Here is a 22844-nt window from a genome sequence, read left to right as displayed (position 1 = left end):
GAGAATGATAGAGAATACCTGAGGAAGCATGAGGCTTCAGCCTTTTTCCACCAATATTTTGTGTGTGCTTTATTATGTGTGCTTTATATATTTTTCTAAGTTATTTTCATTTTCAATATGTGGTATCAGAGTGAGAGTTTTGTTGACTTTGTAATACAGTTATGAGTGAGTGGGAGTCTGCATTATTGGACTCTTATTAAGGATTCAATTAGCAGGGGTGTACCCACCCAAGCTAGATTTGTGGGATACTCTGCTAAAAATGGTGTACCCACCCAAGCTAGATTTGTGCAAGGTGTCAGACCTTAAAGCGACATAGAAACAACTACAAAGCATTAATTCCATCCTTAAAGCGACATAGAAATAAGTACAAAGCATTAAGTCCATCCTTAAGGGGTGAAGGAAGGAGGATGGAGGTACTGTCAGAGTTGGAGGTGCTTTTAAATTATATTTGGGTTTGCATATCCATAAATAAATAAGGTATGCCTTAACGATCTTCACCGGCATGCCTGGGGTTACACGCCCTCACTATGGTAGTAATTGATGAGAGAGAATTGGCAATGGAATAAGATGGAGATAGGCTTTGGTCTGTGCACATGAACAGATCCACAACCATAATCAGTCAAAGGTGAAGCCGTTAAGGAGAGAATCCTGGGCAATTTGGGCTTTCGCGATGGAAGGCCACTGAGCTATTTCACTTATGATTCAAATGGAATGAGAGATTCGGTTTGTTGGGTCCATTGCAGAGGTCATAATTGCATTTTTGAGATCGAGCTGATGTGTTGAGAATGGAAACCGCCATTGAAGACTACAACATGTCCAACAATGAAGGCGAATATCGTGCCAATTCTCGATATCGTGGTATTGCCATTCAATCCAGCGTGTTAAGTGTTTCACTGTGAAATACGTTATGGTGCAACATCTAGCAAATTATTGCTTCTTTATTCTCTGTCAAAATTAGTCTGTATTGAAATCATATCCAGTGTGGACGTAATTATTTCTCTGTGATGCTGCTTCGGTTTCATTTCCATTTTAATATGTGAAATCATTGTGTCAAATGTTAGATTTATTGCTGGATCTAACCTGAAATTGAAGAAAAAATCGTTGCGGGAGGAACGTTTCCTGTTTTGGAAGACCGAGACTAGTAATCGTTGCAGAATGTCCAAGCTACGAAATAAATATCTTAGAAGATCTGCGTAAAGAGGAATCAGTCCATGCCTTTTTTTCTTGTGAACCACCAAATCTTGAGCCAACTTGAGATGATCACGAGTGTAAAATGATAAAATTTTGCTTCTACTCTCCTTGCTAACTTGTGACAATATAGGACACCTCATCTCTGCGATTGTTCTAGGTCTCCTTGACTACATTGAGAACTTCTGCCATGGGAGGCCTATCGTCTCTGAAAGGTTGAACGCAGCAATAGGCTATATCTAGCACCGTTTTGATGGACTCCAAATCACGAGCATCGACATCCTCTACGATCCTGGGATCCAGGATCTTCTTCACGTCCGGGTCTCCACCTCTCATGAACATATTCGTCGAGTAAACAACCGACTCGGTCCCGCCGGAGAGCGTGTTGACGACTGCCTTCTGGCCGAAAATCAGCTGTAGCAGAACGATTCTGAAGCTATAGACGTCGTTGGCCTCGGTCAACTTGCCGCGCGTGAAATACTCCGGGTCGAGATAGCCCGTCGTCCTCTTGATCTCCGTGGAGGCGTGTGAGAAATCCAGGGCAATGAGCTTCGAGATTCTGAAGACCGACAACTGATCAAATACTTTATTAAAGTTATCATTTTACACTCATTAAACTTAAAAGTGTGAACGTGAATTCACCTTTCATAAAGTGATTTTATAAAATCCATAAAATTGTTTTTTAATGGAAGAAAGGTAAATGAGTGAGAGTGGATTTACTTGACATGAAATTGGAGACGCATTTTTATATGCATGAAAGTGGTGAGATTGTGAGTTGAGAGGTTGGTATTTCTCTCTTTGAAATTGAAGAAATAAGGAGTGTTTCTATTTGTATTTGGAGTGATAAGGGAAAGTTGTTGTAATTCAAAGTATTGTTTTACTTTGAGAGGGATCGTGTCACTATCCATTTAGATTTTGAAGGCAAGATGTTTCAAAGGGTCGTCAGCGTGGCATTATCATTGCTTCAGATGTACTGAGTGATTAATAAAGATATCATTTTTTTGGTGTTGATGTGTCCTAGATCCGCCCGAAATTGAATAAGGGTATCTAAGGTACACTATGTGTGCTTGATGGCGCATGTGTTTTATGGATTCATGTTTTTGCTTTTTGATCTGTGTCTAGTTGTGACACATCAATAATTTTATCGCATACATAAAGCAAGCACAACACATAGCTGCAAGATCAACACTACAACAAATAATCAAAGTTTTCAACATCAACATTCTACTTCAACAAGAAAATTCAATCAAGTTAATGAATTTGTAAACTTCAAAGAAAAGTCTACATCAACATTCTTGCAAACAAATTTAAGAACTTGTAAATCAAATTCCAATTACATTGAATTGTAAGGGTGCATTCTCGGTTGAAACCGACACCCACGTTTTGATTGGATCAGAAGTCAAGCACGTCAATTCTCTTCAACTTAGTCAAAATTAAGGCAAGTGAATTCCTTGTTTTATGTGAGTCATTAAAATCATTGTAAGCTTTTTGGGTTCATTTTCAAACAGTGTTCGACACTCAAGTGAGTCCATAAATTTTAAATCTAAAGCAAACAAGCAACAAGTTCACATCTCCTGCAAGCGAGCGTGAGTATTCATTCAAGAAATTTGCGTCAAAACAGTACAAAGTTCAAACTTTCAAGCCAGCCAGAGTGAAAGTTCATTGCAGCAACCATCAAAGCAACCAAGCAAGTTCCACTCTAACACCAATCAAGCAAGTTTAGATCAACATCAAGCGAGCGTGGCTATTCATTCAAGTGAGCGTGAAGTCATCAAGTAAGACAAGTGAGCGTTCACACAAACATGATCGTCATCAAGTGAGCGTGAATTCCAGAGTCTAAGTAAGAAAGTTCTACAACTCTAGCAAGTGTTCCCATCAAGTGCAATAAGCAACAAATCAAGCAAGCGTGCCATTCAAGTCCCATAGCAAGCGAGCCTGTCATTCAAGTAACAAAATCAAGTGAAACAGTTCAAAGCACGACATCTACGACAAGAGAGCCTGACTTCAAGTGAGCAAGTTCAGATGGCGCAACATATTCAGTGGTTAAACATTCTTCATAGTTTTATCATCTCCAGTGATGAAGACATGGTGCACATCAGCAAAGAAACTCTTGCTGATCTTTCACGACATCTACAACAAACACATGAAACAATTGAGTTTCTTCAACTAGAATCACAACTACAAAGAGCTGAGCTGCAACAGAAGAGTGCTTCTTCCAAGTCATTCAACCATACAAATGAAGATAAAGATGTTGATTCCAAATCACTCATCCAAACAAATTCAAGTGTCGAAGTTGTTCATGATCAAATTCAAATTTCTTCCAAACCCATCATTAAGCCCTAGGAAGAGATTAAAAATAACAAGAATCAACGAGGCTTAGGATATGTCACTGATGACACCAACTTACCTATCCTAGATTATTCCAAGCCAATTAAGTTCATCAGTGCAGGATTTCTTGCACAACCTCCCTCAGTAGGTTTTGAGAAAGTTGCAGTCAAACAGAATTGCACGTAACCTGGAGTTGAAGTCCAACCGAAGTGTTCTCATTGTCAAAGAACCGGTCATATGGAAGATCAGTGTTTTGATCTCCATCCTTGTCGCCATTGTGGCAAGTCCAAACATTCCTCAGAAAAATGTTGCAACCAACAAAAATCAGCCAGATTGAAGATACATTATGAATGGATCGATCCTTGGGAATGGTCATCCACAGTCAAAAGATTGTCTCAGTTCTACAACCGACTACAATCGCACATAGTGCAACCAGCAGTGAACCGATGATGGTACTCTCATGCAATTGAACAAGGGAGTACAACAGTGAAACTCTCCTACACCTGAAGGGGGGGAGTTCAAATATATTTTGGAGAATATTGTCTCTCCTTTCAGCTGACAAAGGGGGGAACATGTCAATGAAATTGACAAGTGGTTGTCAGACTGAAAGTCTCAACAACATCAGTGAAGCAGCCAGTGGGCGTTTGTCATCAGTAGTGAGCATCAAAAAATTCGCTAGTGGGCGATCGACAGCCAAAGCAGCAGTGAGCAGCTTTCATCATAGAAAAAGCAACATTGAGTTGTTTTTCGACATCTTCATCCAATGGGCGATCATCATCAGCAAATACGCCAGTGGCTATTTATCAAATTGTGTCAGTGGACACCGGATGTTGTTTTCAAGCAAAGGATAGTTGGATCCTTTTGCGGCTTGGCACATGATGGAGTTGTCAAGCATCCCTCTGAGATGAATCAGTCATGCAGCTGACTCAGTCTCTTCATATTGCAGTTTCTTCAGCATCCAGATTTGGCGGTTTTTTCAGGCAATGTTTTGGAGGATCAGCAGGAGAACTTGGAAGATGGTTCCTCGTTCTTATTTTGGATTTATCATTGAAGGGGGGAATGTTAGCCTCTCTCATAAAACAATAATAAATCCAAAAATAAATAAATAAATTAAATATTCCAAGTTAGGAATTTGTGCCTAACTCTTGGGTTGTTCCTCTAAGGTAGGAGTTAGTTTAGGTAACTCCTATACTAGTGTGTGTCTGGTGAGAAATTATCTCAACCAAAGGAGAAATTATCTCAACCAAAAGTGTCTAAGATAGCACGTACTATCTTGAGAACACTGTCTCTCATCTATTTATTTGTAACACTATATTCAATTATTATAAATTGAATGAGAATGAGAGAGAATACCTGAGGAAGCATGAGGCTTCAGCCTTTTTCCACCAATATTTTGTGTGTGCTTTATATATTTTTCTAAGTTATTTTCATTTTCAATATTCTCCAATGGATTCTTGATTGTGAAAATTATGTGGAGTCGCAGGTGGATGATTTTAACCTTGGTATATCTGATCCCTGGCCACCATCAGAGATCGGATTTAAACTTGTAGAACAATATAAAGAAAGAGGAAGTTAATAAAAAATAGGAGCTTGAACTTCCTTCAGATGAGTTTGAAACGGGGAAGCTTATTAAGCCTTTAGGACCACTGTTTAAAGACTAAAACTAGGTTGGATATTGACTGAAGCAGCTTGTATTTACTCTTGTAAATGCAAAGCAAAAATAGTTTCAAAGGCTATTTGGCTAACTTCAGGCTCCATCTGTAGTTTTAGAAAATAGACAGTAGTAACAAACATTTATTCAAATTCCCCAGCGGAGTCTCCAATGATTTTATCACTCAAGTTGTTCCCTAAGCTCCTTAAAGGGAATACGGCCGAGGTAACCACTAACCAATCTTTTAGTTGTAGGTACTAGCCTACCTGCAACCAGAGAGGGCTCTCTCTTTATGATTTAACTTTGTTTTTTGTTATGTTAGGCTAGATATGAAGTGCAGGGTTTTGTTATAAATTTGGTTGGATGATGATTTCAGGCAGATCTGGGATGCAGTCTCAGAACATTCTAAACTATTGGGCAATGGAGTCAATGGTAGTGTACTGCTGAAAGTGTTTCATGGAAAAATGTAATGCTACAGAGCCAAACAGGCATCTATGGAACAATCCTTGAAATCTGATATATGATGGCATGAAATCATGGAATGAAAGGCAGTCAAGGATCTTTCACTATGCTGATAGAGGGAAAGTGTGAGAATATTATCTAGGAGCAATTAAGAATTCCTAAACAGCATTCATAATGAGAGAATTAGTGCAAACATGAGCAATTAAGAATTCATATTCATGACCAATTCCGAAGAAAACATAATTAGAAACAGGGATTCAGCAAAGGGTGTATTTAAACAAGTCCTGAGTTATTCTTCTTCTCTGTTTCTAAGATTATGAAACATATATGTGAAATTTGTAAACAAAGAAAAGACAAAACATGGTTTAGGAAAACTTATTGTTCCGTTAAACGACACAGGAATTCTGTAGTATAACACAGTTGATTACTTTCACATCCAGACAGTGCAGAGACCATGAACTTCACTGGTCATTTTATTATATCTTCTGAGAATTTACAGTGCAGTGTCTTATAGAGAAAATCATCAACGACCAACCCCAAATATGTTCTATGGGGAGGTATATATACAAAAATTGAGTTACAAAATATCTAGTTGATGAGTTAATAACTCATAACTTCTTTACCAACTCTTGAGGAATAGTAGATGAAAGAGTAAATGATGCAGTAGATATTTAGGGTATTAGTTATCCGTTCTGTCAGAGAATTTAGACTTTTGGGATCAACTGAGTCAGCTGAGGCTGTGCTTTTAATTTGCGTTTTTGGGCCTGCTGCCCTGGTGGTTTGCTGAGTCACGACTTTGTTATCCTGCTTTCGGTATGCATACTTGGCCTTTTTATAAAATTTCCATAGTCATATCTTGACTCCCTCTGCCTGCTGTCTTTTCTTTAGTTCTCTGTTTCCAGCGTTGCCTCTTGCAAATTTTTGGGTTTTGCAGGTAGCCGAGCAATAGGAAGCTCTCCTTTTTGAGTAATTTTCTTAGCAATGCGCGATTAGTGCTAGGCGCTAATCGTGCGTCGGAAACTGCCTCTGTTTCTTGATTCATGCATTCTTTGACGCGATTCTCGCCCTTTGCGCTTTTTCTGTGATGACGTCAGCATGACGTCATCGGCGGGTCCCGGGTACGGCAAGGTGACGTGGCAGTGACGTCAGCGGAGGACAGGTGGCGGATGACATGGCATTATGGTAGGGTGAGGACGCCCGGGGATGAGGTGGCAATGACACGGGGTGACAATGGGTCGATGCAAGAGTGACGTAAGAGGCGACGTGGCGCTGACGTCGGGGGCGGAGAGACAGAAGGCGGTTTGTGGTTTATCGTACCGCCTTCTGTACGGGAGCGGTATTTTTCAGAGGAGCTCCTATACAATCACGTTGAGACACATGTCTTTTGTACGGCGAAGAAACCGCTAGGCTATGGAAGCTAATAGTCGAACGTCGGGGCAGCTCCGAAATCGGTGAGAGCCGTCGGATGGGGAGGGCCCGATCCGACGGTGGACAGAACTGTGAGCTGCGGGTACGATAATGTACAGGGGCCCGCTATATTATATTAATTTATTTATGTGGCGGGGGGTTCAAACCTTTTGAAAGAGGTTTATAAGTGTTATATGCACTGGAGAGGAGTTTAATGTTTAATAAACATTTAAACACCAAACTTTAAATACGAACGTGAAGGGTGTAGCAACACATTTTAATGAGCGGAGAGGTGGGCAGCGGTTGTTAATTTAACCAGATGTTAAACTAACTCTAGGTTAAGACACGGAACGGTTCATAATAGTCCCAGATGGACTACTATTTCCCAAGACTGTATTATATGGCTATAGTGCCATGGGGTGGGAATATTTATTATATTTTTTTGGAATTTTATATAGCTTTTTGTAGCAATAGGGATAGGAACATAGGTTAGGGAGCTATATAAATAGAATTAGAAGTTAATATGAGCTTGTGAAGTGAAAGTGTAGGGGCATGAAGCTAAGTTTACGACATGAAACTTAGGCATAGTACTGAATAGAATATGGAGAAATGATTTTTACACAAGAAATGTGGCTTCGTTTCATTGAAGAAAGTCAAAGCTTGACTTAGTATTTTACAAAAATGAAGTGATAACATGACTGGTTGGGCAGATCCCAAGGTCCTCAAGGGGATGTTAGTGAGTGATTTATGGGGGAATAGAAGGGGAATTAGACATTCTTCCAAAGTTCTGCCATCAAAGCAACTGCTTTTCCACTTCTGTCATTGATGAGAGGAGCTCTGATTGACAATACATGAGGTGATCAAAACCTTGCTTCTGCAACCTTAACTACTTACCCTGCCTAATAGCCTAATACACGTAACATTTTTTCATCCTTTTGAATGGGTGCACTTAGACTTGCAGACCCTGATTATCTTCTTTTCTTTTGACTGCCCTCATTTCTAAATGTACCCTTATCTCTTCCAAGGGCCCAGATTAAGCAGTTGGGCTCCTTCATTTCTCTACCTAGCTACTCATCTGCCAAGCTTAAGCTATTTGGACAGGCACTTTTTCTCTATTCTACAACAGCAATTTAAACATGGCATGGTCCAATTTGCACTGTTGGGCCACCCATCAAGTGTGAAAACAACAATACTTGCACATTGTGGACTTGCAAATAAGGTAGTAGTGGCATTTTGACTGGCCACTTTCCTGGTCTTTCTTTGGGGTTCATTTCTATTATTTTTTCTGACCAATTCATTTTCTTGCCTTTTGATCATTCTTTTAAGGCATACCCTCTTTACATTTTTTAATTTTCTCTGTCTCTTTTGAAATATGGAACCTTTGCAGCATGAAAAGATGAACATATTTGGCACTTCCCAGTCAATCATGAAAAATGACACCTATTGGTATAGGAACCGAACAGGTTGCATGTTGCAATGTGTACAATGTATTAATGGTTGTTCTCATGCATGAGGTCATGGTTTTTGATGTTGATATGGTCATGCATTGATGACTGGACTCTAGCTAGAATGGTGTGTTAGGTTCCTATACCAATAGGAGTCATAATTTTTGAATGACTGAGATTAAACCTTTAATATGTACATACCTTTGCTTTCTACAAATGTTTTCCATATTCAAAAAATTAAAAAATGTAAAGATGGTATGTCCTAAGAGAATAATCAAAGGACAAAAAGAATAAAAAGGTCAAAAAAGGGGAAAAATGTGAACCCCAAGAAAAGAAAAGACCATGAAAGTGAGCAAACCAAAATGCCACTACTATTTACTTTTTGTGCAAAATAAATGATTATGTGCAGTTTGTAGTCTTTGCCACAATCCATGATAGTCAAAATGTTTAAACTTGCCTATTTCATGTTTAAATTTCATGTTGATAGTTAGAGAATAAATATATGACCAAACTGTTTAATCTTAGCAAATAAGTAGATTAGGTAGAGTAAATAAAAGGAGCTCAACTGTTTAATCTGAGCCCTTGGATGTAATAAGGTTAGATTTAGTTAGTTTACTATTGCAAAGAAAAGGGAAAATGTTTGATAAGGGTTTGTTAACCTAAATGCACCATAATAAAGAGAAGTAAAAATGGTAGGTTGAGTAGATGGGTAAGTAGTAGAAAGGTTGCAGAATTTTGATGATTGATTATACAAAAGCATGTGCATCATCTTTTTTAGCATAAAAGTTCCAAATGTGAATGGGCACTGAAGCATGCAGCTGGATATCAAAGTCAATTAATTAATTTCCCTCATTCATTTCACCTTTTACTTAACTAATTTCCTAAAATAAAGATCAAAGTACTTAAAAACCCTAAGTCATAGAGGCTCAGAACATTTCTTTGACTTTTGGAGGGACCGGACCCTCGGCTCAATGACTTATAGGCAATTAGTACTAAATCCCTTCATAAGCATTCATTCCCCCCCTTCAGTTCATTGATTTTCCCTAAATAATATTCTTTCCTAAGGTTAAATCACTTTTACCTAGGAAAAGTATTTGTTCCCCCACATAACTCATTTTCACATCAAAAACCCACAAAAACATTATATCATAAGTCTTTATGTGATTATCGGAAAGCATTAAAAACATGAAAATCATATGCTTAGGGTGTGGTTCCCCCTTCGCGCATTTGACTCAGTTACTAATTTATTTATTAAATCCCTAATAAAACTCGTTTCCGGTATATACATTAACTCCTGCATTATTAATTAACCCCACCCCAGCTTAATTATATAAACTAAAGTTTTCTACCCTGGACCCACTAATTAATCAATCCTCGATTAAGTTAGTTAAAATACCCAATTAAATCCCGCCTGATACCTTAATCCCCACCTTAATCCCTCATTTAACCAAAACCACCACGCTTAAACGCCTATCGGGCCCCCCCATTACCTTTCGTGCAACTCCATCGCCCGACCACCACATGATCTCCCCCCTCCCCATCTGACGGCCCATGTTGATTTTGGAAGGGCCTGAAGTCCTAACACTACCCACCCGAAATGGGTTGTTTTCCGATGGGCCCCCGAGGTGACATGGCACTCGATGAATGGAATCGGGCGGTCTCCCCCCAAAACCGCCAAGTGCCCAAAAGTTGTGTGAAGTAAACCATTTACCACCAACCCGCTACATGCCAAAACTGCTACTGTTCACTCTGCTACATGACAAACGACCACTGTACACCTGTACTCACCAAATTTACTTTTCACGCATAAATCCAAAAAAGCCCCAAGTTATTGTTTTTATCGTTTACTAAAAACTTCCATGCACGCGTCTGTGAACATCCAAGTTGTCAACTCACGTACAATTGCACCCTGGAGATGCTACAAAGCTCCCAGATTGCCTTCCAGCCTGCTTGAAGCTTTTTCGACCGTTCACGGTTGCCATTCACCTAGTTCAAACCCAGTTTTCTTCAAATTCCAGGTATTTAAGCCAGAATCCATTGAAAAACCCTGTCAATTTCTGAAACAGTCACTAAGTTTTCTTAATTAAAATTAAATGGAAACTATAGTAACTAAATCCCACCTAGAATTGAACCACCATTACCTTAAAAACTGACAATTTACCTCCCCCATTCTCAAATCCACAAGAACTGAGAATGGCAACCCCAATTGCCATGGATGTCAGACCAATTTCCACTCCTCACCTGGACTTGGACCACCTTCCCCTTGCTGATAAAGATTTCCAAATCAAGGACACCTCTATCCTTGAATCCCCTATCAAACTATACTACCGATATAGAGATCAATACCTCAACCATGCCGATAAAATTGGTCTTTGGGAGTCTAATTTGCCCAAGTATCAATTTCCTGAGGTACACATCTTTCCAGAAATTGTCCATTATTGCCATGCAAACTACATTCCCAGTCAAAGAGCAGTGATGTCCCCTGACCAAACCATACTTTTTACCATCACTGTCGAGTCAATCAATGAAATGCTACAACTTCAACCAGGGCAAAATCTAACCCCTATTTCAATTGGAGACCTACTAGACAGATTCCCTAAGCTTACCACTGCCAAACTTGCTGAGATGTTCCAAACCTTCATCAGGGAGGAAAAGCATATCCCAAAAGATCCTCCTCCATATGTGGCTACCATATTTTCCCCATTTGGTCAGGACATTGTAGAAATGATTTCTTGTGTCTTAGGCTATACCACTAGTGAGTATATAGATGAAATCATCTTAGCCTTCATGTCCATTTTCTCTCTAGGACAGCCTCCTGCTATCATGTATGATTATGCCAAGTTCATAGTTTATAAGATGCACGACCAATTTCTTAGGATGAGTAATGAGAGAGTATTCAAGTATTCCTCAGTTTTGTACCACCTTTTTCTATATTACCAAGCTGACAAGTTCCCCTTTATTCTCCAAAAGCTTGATACTAAAGGTCACCCTAGGTCAGTGATTTTCTGGACTCCTTTGATCCATAAGTATGACTCACCATATCCATACATAGACTTCATAGATCTTTTTGTACATCCTATAGTGACAATGCTACTAGGAAGTCCTCCTCCAAGAATCAGTTCAGATATCAAGAGGATCATGCAGCTGTGAAAACAACACAAAGTGGGAGATTGGTACTTGTACCAAAATTACACTGAAATCAAGATCTATGGCCATGAGTTGGCCCCATATAAACTGCCCATATAACTCCCAATGAGGTTATTTTCTCTAGAGTACTACAGGTAGATAATCAATTCAGATGAGGTGCATTTTGTTAAAGCCAAAAAGAAGGCTCAGCTCAGAATCAAAGATCAACTAGGCCCCTTTGTGTGTAATAGCCGAGAAGTCGGCAAGGAAGCAGAAGAAATCCTTTAGAGACTTAAACTAAAATAGAGCTTCATGTGGAGATATGATCCCTAGGACTTCATCTACAACAAAAGACAGAAAAACAAGATGGCTCCCTATATTCACCACCGAATCCCTAAAATAGAAAAATATGCAAATCAATTGGAATGGGTGGAGAATACTTTAGTGTACAAGGATAGCACTGAAGTTACTATTGAAAATGCTCTAATTGATCTAGAGAAACGGCTTGATGAGGGTTCTTTCCTAAAGGTGCCAGGAGAATCTCAAGTCCAAGGAGAATCTCAAGTATAAGAAGAATCACAGGCACAAGGAGAATCTCAGGCACATAGTGAATCACATGTAGAAGAAGAATCCCAGGTGCAAGAAGAGTCAGAACAACCATACCTATCAGAGGAGTTAACTCAAATAGGTATACCAGAGCCCATCATGAGTACTCCCCCAGCCTTGCAAACTCCTCTAAATGAGGAGAAAAACCTTAAAAGAAATAGGGAAGAGGCCACTACTTCAGGTAAAGTAACCACATAGGCATATGCAAAGACCAGCCTAGTCAAAAGGCAAAGGATAAATCCTGTCTCTGAACAGGAATTCATAGAAGAAACAGTTGAGGCCACTAGCACAAAAAGAGAAGGAAGCAGGAATGCCACTCCCTCTAGGGGCACACTAGAACCTTCCACATCACACATTCAGATGTTGGAAAGGTAACAGAGTGTTGAGGTGTCCTCATTCAGGATGCCAGCTAACAGAGACCAAGACACCAGAGAAAGGTACAAGGATATAAAAGCCAGAAATGAGAGGCTCAAAGCCCAAACTTATGCACAATACTTAAAGATGGCACCTACCAACCAGACAAGGCTTATGTCAGCCTATGATGTTAAAGAAGGCAAATGCAGATGACATTTGTGAATCCTACTACTCAACAATCAAGAACAGCAGCAAACTTCAAAAAGATAGATTTCGAAGTACTGGCAAAGGACATACATCCTATTGACTAGATTAAGTTGCAAAAACAGACATGGGAGATGATTTAGTCCACCTTAACAGGTAAATCCATCGTAGCCCACCAATTGCAAAACTCCTTGAATAAAATATCAGCTTAGTTCTAATTGGAAAAGGCCTCTTCACAGGCCAAAGACACCAGAATCAAGTCCTTGGAGGACTTAATCATTGAGTTGGGACACGATCCCAAAGATATAAGGGCCACAAAAAAATTGATAAAGAAGAAGAATAAAGACATAGCTACTTTAAAGAAGCAACTCAATATTCCACCATTACAATACCCACAGACAGTAGAAGTCCTGGAAACACAAAAAGGACAAGAAGAGCTTATGGACTTGGTCCTAAAGCTAAATGACCAACTGAAAGAAATAGAGAAAGAGTTAGACACATTGATTCATTCCAAACAAAGTGACTTGGCCACCACTTCTAGGACTGCCATTCCCACTGTTTCTACTACAGTTCCTTCAACATTGGCAGCATCATTGGCACCCACAGCTCCACCTGCCATAGCACTGCCAATCACCACTGAATCTACAACAGCATGTACTTCAATAGAGAAAACAACAAAGCTAGTGAAAGCCATGGAGGAGATGTCAATCCAGGCAACAAAGCTCAAAAGGTTAAAGGAGAAAGTGGCAAGCTTAGAAACTGACTGTAAACTTGCCCAAATTCAGCAAAGGGAAGAAACACAAAAATCCCTAAGGATGGGTGAGAAGATCAAGGTCCTAGAAAAAGATTTAACACTGAAAAAGCCACTAGGACAAACCAAAGAGATGTTATGAACCAATATCATTGACTCTGTCAATGATATTTGGCCATCAATTCAAGTTATATTTGAGCAGATTGAATTGGTGAAAGTGGCCACTAAGGCTATTAAGAAAGTAAGGGAAGATTTGGGAGATCAACTTGAGGATGCAAATCGACTCGTCCAATTCCTGAATAGCAAAAATAAACATGAGCTTAATGAGCTTGGTGTAGAGGATAGGACTGGAGCCATCATAGTAGTCAAAAAGGTTATTTCCAAAAGAAACCTTATGTTTAACTTAGAAGAAAAATGCCATAATATGCAGGTGGCTATTGACAGATTCATGGAAAAATCTCAAATTTTGAGGGACAAAGGCCTTCCCAGTCCTATGATCATCCATGATAAACTTATGACCCAATTGGACTACACTGATAGACTAAGGAAGTTGGCCAAGGAACAAGCAAGCACTTCAGGTATCAAAGCCTTGCCAACTGGAAAAGTATTGTATGATACTTTGGAGAATCTGTTTTTTCTAGAGCATGAGGTGAAACATTTGTTTGTCACCAAGCCTAATTTTTCCAAATACACAGAGGCAGACGAAATCTATAGAAGAATGCTCAAAGTAAAGTTACCTGAGGATGAATGGTGGGAAAAAATGACAGATTTACTATAAGTTACCACAATAAATCTGAAAGCAGCCAAATAAAACAGGTAAGAGAAAGATCAGTAGGGTCAAAGAGTAGCAGGTTAAAGAGTATCAGTGAAATATTAAAGATAAAGATGATTCCATCCTACAAATATCAGCCAGCTTAAAGGGTTCAAACTCAACTGCAACAACCAGCACTACCAAAATAAGAGGGACAGCATGATGTAGTTTTCCATCTGTCCCTACCTTCATGCTTGAAGATATTTTGATTTCCTAAATTAAATCTCATATTGTTATGAGATATTTTGTAAATATTTTTTGTATAAATACTTCACATTTCGAAGTATTTAGGGTGGATTCAAAGACATTTCTATAGACTTTTCTCTCAAAGCAAAGTCTTATTGTATCAAAATTGGATTGGCTTGATGGATCATGGAATAAAGCTCAGACATTTTTCAGGATTCTTGTGTAAAGCGAAAATCAAATAAGTATTCTCTCATGTGCGTAACTATTTTTCTTTATGTTTCTTAATAATCATAGGTGTTTCTATGAAGTCTGAATGTTAAACTAGGAATGATATTTCAGAAATTTCTTAAATGCACTCTATCTTGATTCTTTACATTCTTAATGTTTTCTGCTAAACTATCTTAACTAGGGAATTCTTAGCTGCTCCTTAGCTTCCGTGGTTTTCCTTGTGGTCTATGTAGCAAAGGATTCTTAATTTCCCTTTGTTGATGATCACCCTCTGTTCCTAATTCTAATCCCTGTCCAAGGATTCTTAGGTGCCTTTCACCCTGGTTAGAATCATTCCATCCATCAGCCCTTGAAGGTTTGCCTTTTGCTTTGCCAGCCTACCCTGTGAACACTCCCTTTAATGATCTGATCCAGTTATGCTATCCTTTTATTGACTCCATAGCCCAATAGCTTGAAGAAAGTAGCTCTATCCATCTGTTCCTAGAATTCCGACACCCAACCAAAATCAAAACCATATGAACACTAAGAACTAGCCTAAAATCCCACCCAAACAAAGCTAAATCATAAAGAGGGAGCCCTCTCTAGACTTAGGTTGGCTAGAACCTGAGTCTAAAAGATTGGTTTGTGTTTACCTCGGATTATTCCTTCTTGTGATAACTTCTAGGGAAGACTTCTAAGTGATAACATGGTGTATAGATGGTTTTGTACTCATGTGTTATATGTCTATATACAGTTGTTATGCATGTATGGTCTTGGTTATAGTTTAAATATTAGATCAAATGTGCCTTGTGAAGTCATTGTATGCAATTTAGGTCATCATGGTGCTATTTGTTGTTATGATGCTAATGAGTTTCCTGAGATAAAGCAAGAGATGCAAATAATCAAAGTGAATTTGTAGCATTGGACCTCGAGGCAAGGGAATATCATCATCCAGGTATTGCATGTGGGCACGTAGGTATGTAAGTTAAGGATTTTTATATGCATCAGAGTTATATAAATTAGGTTTATGTACATGAATTTTATGTTATGGTTACATTCATGATAAATGTTAGATGATTAGTGTAGTTATATGCACATGTGTTAGATAGTCAATAATGATAGTAGCTTGTAGTTGTATGCATTTCTATTATTGTTTTATATTAGATAACCTCATGATTATGTTATATGTTGTTGATGAGTATGTTACAGGTTAACTTGTTGATTGTTATATGACAGTTAGCTTGATGATTCAGTTTTATGATGTTGATGAGCATGATATATAGCTTATTTTTGTTATATGTTATTAACTTGATGATTAGAGTTATTTCATTGAGATCTTGATGTCGTAATTTGGATTGGTCATATGTGTAATGGTTAAGTTCATTGCATTGAAGATCTTGATGTTATATGTATTGCATTAACCTGGTTTGACCTATGCAGATGGTTATGGTTGCAATACTCAAGTATGAGATGGCATATTTATGATGTGGTGTCGTACTAATTTAGACTGATCATACATATGTGATTATTATGCATGAACGACATATGCATATGAGCTTGTAATATGAACATGTTAGTTAGTTATTGTTATGGATATCATGATTTATCTTGAAATGTTGTAAATTTATATCTCGCTAACTAGATTTATTATGTAGACAAGATAGCCTCCCCTGAGGTACACTAAGGTATGAGTTTTCTTATGTATCATACTTAGTGTTTCATAGTTGATTATGTCGCCTATTTTATATTTGAGTGTTTGGTGCCTACTATATCATCTAATTTATTTATTTAACATGGTATGTTTGCAAGTGGTTAAATGATTGATGAATTGCTTTATATGAGTATGTGTTCAGATGATCTTGTTTTAAGATGATTGTTTAGACAATTGAAATGTACTTGAGTGTAGTAGGTGATAGATGCAGCATTATGTCTAATGACTATGAGTTGACTATGGATTATGACATGATTGTTAGTTTTTCTAAATGTTGATTTCAAATTGATAAATATGATTGTCTTGATATTTGGAACATATGGTTTACATGTGTGAGAAGTTGGAGGAAACATGTTTGGTATTAGCATGACAATGTAACAATTGATGTGTTTACATAACTAATAGTTGGGTGATGTGACAGCGCATAGTAAGACATAGTTGCAACAAAGTAAATAGGTAAAAGGAAGGAGTTGGACAAGAATTCCTTTGGTTATGTTTGGAAACCCTAATTACAAATGAATGTGTGCTTTGTATACATGGAGTATTCTTAACCTTGATTTTGTTTGACATTATGTGGATATGTGCTAGATTCATGAAAATGTACTTGACATGTATATTAGCTAGTCTTTAGTTACAGCAGGATATGTCAAAGGATTGGAGTCCCTTGAGAGATGTCGCAAATGTGTTCATTTGCTAGCAACATGTTTGGCACAACAAGATGAGGTAACTGGTGTTTGTTTCTAGTCTTGTGCTTTTGGTATTTTATGATTTTTTGAGCTTGATTTGCGGTTTTTTTTTTGTTTGGTCAAGGCCTTGCCACTCTGGTTATGGTGTCATATTGTTGTTATTGGTTTTCATGATTTTCTTCTTATTTGTTTCTTGGCTTGCCTTTTATGTTTTGAGTCTTGGGAATATATTGGGAAAGAGGAAAGTTGATGGAAATCGAGAGAGTTGTGGTAACCAACTAATGATATAAGACCCAGATGAAGCTCTGTGAATGAGTAAGCACAGCAGAAGGTAAGGCTATGACAATCTGATTAGATTGGTTCGGTCCATTAGTGTAAATGGAAAGTGGTAGTATAGTCATGAAAATGGTAACCATAAAATATAAACTAAATGGAGCTGAGGTGTCAGCTGCCTTGGCTATGTTGGGAATTATTATTTTCAATATCATGCATGTTGTGCATGAATAAAGGAAGTTCTCTTAACCTTGACCTTGGTATCTGGTAATTATTTTATGATCATGATTGTGTTGATGTTTATATATGTATACATGTATGTATGTATGTCATATTTGACAGGGTGATCATGAATCATGATTATTTTATATTAATGTTTATGTGTACATATGTTTCTATGTATGATGTTGATTGACGACATCATACATATATCTTAATACATTAAAACAATAAGCTTCAACATAACTTAATACATTAAATCAATAATTAGTTTAATAAATAAATCAAATTATGTCAAAACATAATAAATATAAATAAATATTTATATACAAATAAAATAAAATAATATAGCCAAAAAAAAAAAGATTTAAAACACATTTTAAAATAATTAAAAGGATAAATGATAATAGTAAGAAAATAATTAAAAAATTAAAAATTAAAATTTTTTACCTAAACCTAATTAATAAACCTCTCTTATTTAAATCTTGTCGGTCCTGCACGCTCCCTTTACTTCACCTATTTATTCACCTAATCCCATCTCTGACTTCTTCAATAAATCTCATCCTGATGATGAACCACAGAGGCTGGTTCGAAACGTCGATGCACTTAAACAACAGATGCAATGAATCCAGAAGACACAACCACACAGACATCATTATTATTTCATGGTGTATGTATGTGTACATGTATCTATGTCACTATCTAACAGGGTCATCAGGAATCATTCTTGTGGAGGAATGATTGCTTATGCAGGAGAACGACATGAAGAGGTTCCTGGTCTTACAAGGAATCAATTGGGAAGAGTAGTCACAACAAATAAACGAGATCAGTATCATGTGGATATGATTTGGTATTGTATACTTGAATTATTCCTATTTTTATGAGTATGACAGGTAATGTTGATTGATACATCAGCAAAGTGAAAACAATGTGGTCTGTGGCATGCTAGGATAAGCATGGATGAGATATCGGAAGCAAGGTTTCTTGGTAAGGACAGTGTGGTTTTGGATGTGTGGTACTGTTGTGGTGCATACGTTGTATATGTTGTACATGTTGCATCTATGATGTGTGCACTTGTGGTGTTGTGTATAGATAGAATGTGTACATGTCATTTATGCAATGTTATTTACAGGAGGATATGTCAAAGGATTGGAGTCCCTTGAGAGATGTCACGGATGTGTTCAGTTGCTAGCAACATGCTTGGCACAACAAGATGAGGTAACTAGTATATTGTTATGCTTATTTATACAGTGAAAGTCATGTGTTAATGATAGTATAATGCAGGGAGTTGCATGGCAAGAGAGATTACCATGAATCGTGAAGAAGGATCAGGTTGAGCTTTCCCTTGGATGCATTGGGAACCATGGGGATTGAGTCATGGTGTTTGTTTCTAGTCTTGTGCTTTTGGTATTTTATGATTTTTTGAGCTTGATTTGCAGTTTTTTTATGTTTGGTGCAAGGCCTTGCCACTCTGGTTGTGGTGTCATATTGTTGTTATTGGTTTTCATGATTTTCTTCTTATTTGTTTCTTGGCTTTCCTTTTATGTTTTGAGTCTTGGGAATTGATTGGGAAAGAGGAAAGTTGATGGAAATTGAGAGAGATGTGTGGTAACCAACTAATCATATAAGACCCAGATGAAGCTCTGTGCATGAGTAAGCACAGCGGAAGGTAAGACTATGACAATCAGATTAGATTGGTTTGGTCCTTTAGTGTAAATGGACAGTGGCATTATAGTCATGAAAATGGTAACCATAAAAGGTAAATTAAATGGAGCTGAGGCGTAAGATGCCCTGGCTATGTTGGGAATTATTATTCTCAATATCATGCATGTTATGCATGAATAAGGGAAGTTCTCTTAACCTTGACCTTCATACCTGGTAATTATTTTATGATCATGATTATGTTGATGTTTATATATGTATACATGTATGTATGTATGTCATATTTGACAGGGTGATCATGAATCGTGATTATTTTATGTTAATGTAGTTTATGTGTACATATGTTTCTATGTATGACGTTGATTGACGACATCATTATTATTTCATGGTGTATGTATGTGTACATGTATCTATGTCACTGTCTAACAGGGTCCTCAAGAATCATTCTTGTGGAGGAATGATTGCTTATGCAAGAGAACGACATGAAGAGGTTCCTGGTCTTACGAGGAATCAATTAGGAAGAGTAGTCACAACAAATAAACGAGGTCAGTATCATGTGGATATGATTTGGCATTGTATACTTGTAGTATGCCTATGTTTATGCTTATGATAGGTAATGTTCAAGGATACATCAGCAGAGTCAAAACAGTGTGGTCTGCAGCATGCTAGGATAAGCATGGATGAGATACCGAAAGCAAGGTTTCTTGGTAAGGACAGTGTGGTTTTGGATGTGTGGTACTATTGTGGTGCATACGTTGTATATGTTGTAGATGTTGCATCTATGATGTGTGCACTTTTGGTGTTGTGTATAGATAGCATGTGAACATGTCATTTATGCAATGTTATTTACAAGAGGATATGTCAAAGGATTGGAGTCCCTTGAGAGATGTCACAGATGTGTTCAGTTGCTAGCAACATGCTTGGCACAACAAGATGAGGTAACTAGTGTATTGTTATGCTTATTTATACATTGACAGTTATGTGTTAATGATAGTATAATGCAGGGAGTTGCATGGCAAGAGAGATTGCCATGAATCGTGAAGAAGGATCAGTTTGAGCTTTCCCTTGGATGCATTGGGAACCATGGGGATTGAGTCATGGTGTTTGTTTCTAGTCTTGTGATTTCGGTATTTTATGATTTTTTGAGCTTGATTTGTGGTTTTTTTATGTTTGGTGCAAGGCCTTTCCACTTTGGTTGTGGTGTCGTATTGTTGTTATTGGTTTTCATGATTTTCTTGTTGTTTGTTTCTTGACTTACCTTTTATGTTTTGAGTCTTGGGAATTGATTGGGAAAGAGGAAATTTGACAAAAATCGAGAGGGATGTGTGGTAACCAACTGATGATATAAGACCCAGATGAAGCTCTGTGCATGAGTAAGCGCAGTGGAAGGTAAGCCAGTGACAATTGGATTAGATTGGTTTGGTCCATTAGCATAAATTGATAGTGGTAGTATAGTCACGAAAATGGTAACCATAAAAGGTAAAGTAAATGGAATTGAGGTGTCAAATGCCTTGGCTATGTTGGGAATTATTATTCTCAATATCGTGCATGTTGTGCATGAATAAAGGAAGTTCTCTTAACCTTGACCTTGATATCTGGTGATTATTTTATGATCATGATTATGTTGATGTTTATATATGTATAAATGTATATATGTATTCCATATTTGACAGAGTGATCATGAATCGTGATTATTTTATGTTAATTTTTATGTGTACATATGCTTCTATTTATGACATTGATTGAAGACATCATTATTATTTCATGGTGTATGTATGTGTACATGTATCTATGTCATTGTCTAACAAGGTCATCAGGAATCATTCTTGTGGAGGAATGATTGCTTATACAAGAGAACTACATGAAGAGGTTCCTAGTCTTACGAGGAATCAATTGGGAAGAGTAGTCACAACAAATAAATGAGGTCAGTATCATTTGGATATGATTTGGTATTGTATACTTGTATTATGCCTATGTTTATGATTATGACAGGTAATGTTGAAGGATACCTCAGCAAAGTGAAAACAGTGTGGTCTACGACATGCTAGGATAAGCATGGATGAGATACCGGAAGCAAGGTTTCTAGGTAAGGACAGTGTGGTTTTGGATGTGTGGTACTATTGTGGTGCATACGTTGTATATGTTGTACATGTTGCATCTATGATGTGTGCACTTGTGGTGTTGTGTATAGATAGAATGTGTACATGTCATTTATGCAATGTTATTTACAGGAGGATATGTCAAAGGATTGGAGTCCCTTGAGAGATGTCACGGATGTGTTCAGTTGCTAGCAACATGCTTGGCACAACAAGATGAGGTAACTAGTATATTGTTATGCTTATTTATACAGTGAAAGTCATGTGTTAATGATAGTATAATGCAGGGAGTTGCATGGCAAGAGAGATTACCATGAATCGTGAAGAAGGATCAGGTTGAGCTTTCCCTTGGATGCATTGGGAACCATGGGGATTGAGTCATGGTGTTTGTTTCTAGTCTTGTGCTTTTGGTATTTTATGATTTTTTGAGCTTGATTTGCAGTTTTTTTATGTTTGGTGCAAGGCCTTGCCACTCTAGTTGTGGTGTCGTATTGTTGTTATTGGTTTTCATGATTTTCTTCTTGTTTGTTTCTTGGCTTGCCTTTTATGTTTTGAGTCTTGGGAATTGATTGGGAAAGAGGAAAGTTGATGGAAATCGAGAGATATGTGTGGTAACCAATTGATGATATAAGACCCAGATGAAGCTCTGTGCATGAATAAGAGTGGAAGGTAAGACTATGAAAATCGGATTAGATTGGTTCGGTCCATTAGTGTAAATGGACAGTGGCAGTATAGTCATGAAAATGGTAACCATAAAAGGTAAAGTAAATGGAGCTGAGCTGTCAGATGCCTTGGCCATGTTGGGAATTATTATTCTCAATATCATGCATGTTGTGCATGAATAAACGAAGTTCTCTTAACTTTGACCTTGATATCTTGTAATTATTTTATGTTCATGATTATGTTGATGTTTATATATGTATACATGTATGTATGTATGTCATATTTGACAGGGTGATCATGAATCATGATTATTTTATGTTAATGTTTATGTGTACATATGTTTCTATGTATGACGTTGATTATTTCATGGTGTATGTATGTGTACATGTATCTATGTCACTGTCTAATGGGGTCATCAGGAATCATTCTTGTAGAGGAATGATTGCTTATGCAGGAGAACGACATGAAGAGGTTCCTGGTCTTAGGAGGAACCAATTGGGAAGAGTAGTCAAAACAAATAAACAAGGTCAGTATCATGTGGATATGATTTGGTATTGTATACTTGTATTATGCCTATGTTTATGATTATGACAGGTAATGTTGAAGGATACCTCAGCAAAGTGAAAATAGTGTGGTCTGCGGCATGCTAGGATAAGCATGGATGAGATACCAGAAGCAAGGTTTCTTGGTAAGGATAGTGTGGTTTTGGATGTGTGGTACTATTGTGGTGCATACGTTGTATATGTTGTACATGTTGCATCTATGATGTGTGCACTTGTGGTGTTGAGTATAGATAGCATGTGTACAT

The sequence above is a fragment of the Pinus tabuliformis genome, chromosome Q (assembly GCF_031772625.1).
Source record: "Pinus tabuliformis cultivar Carrire ecotype Pingquan chromosome Q, CPIR1, whole genome shotgun sequence".
Taxonomy (NCBI): domain Eukaryota; kingdom Viridiplantae; phylum Streptophyta; class Pinopsida; order Pinales; family Pinaceae; genus Pinus; species Pinus tabuliformis.
Note: the sequence above shows the minus strand (reverse complement) of the source record.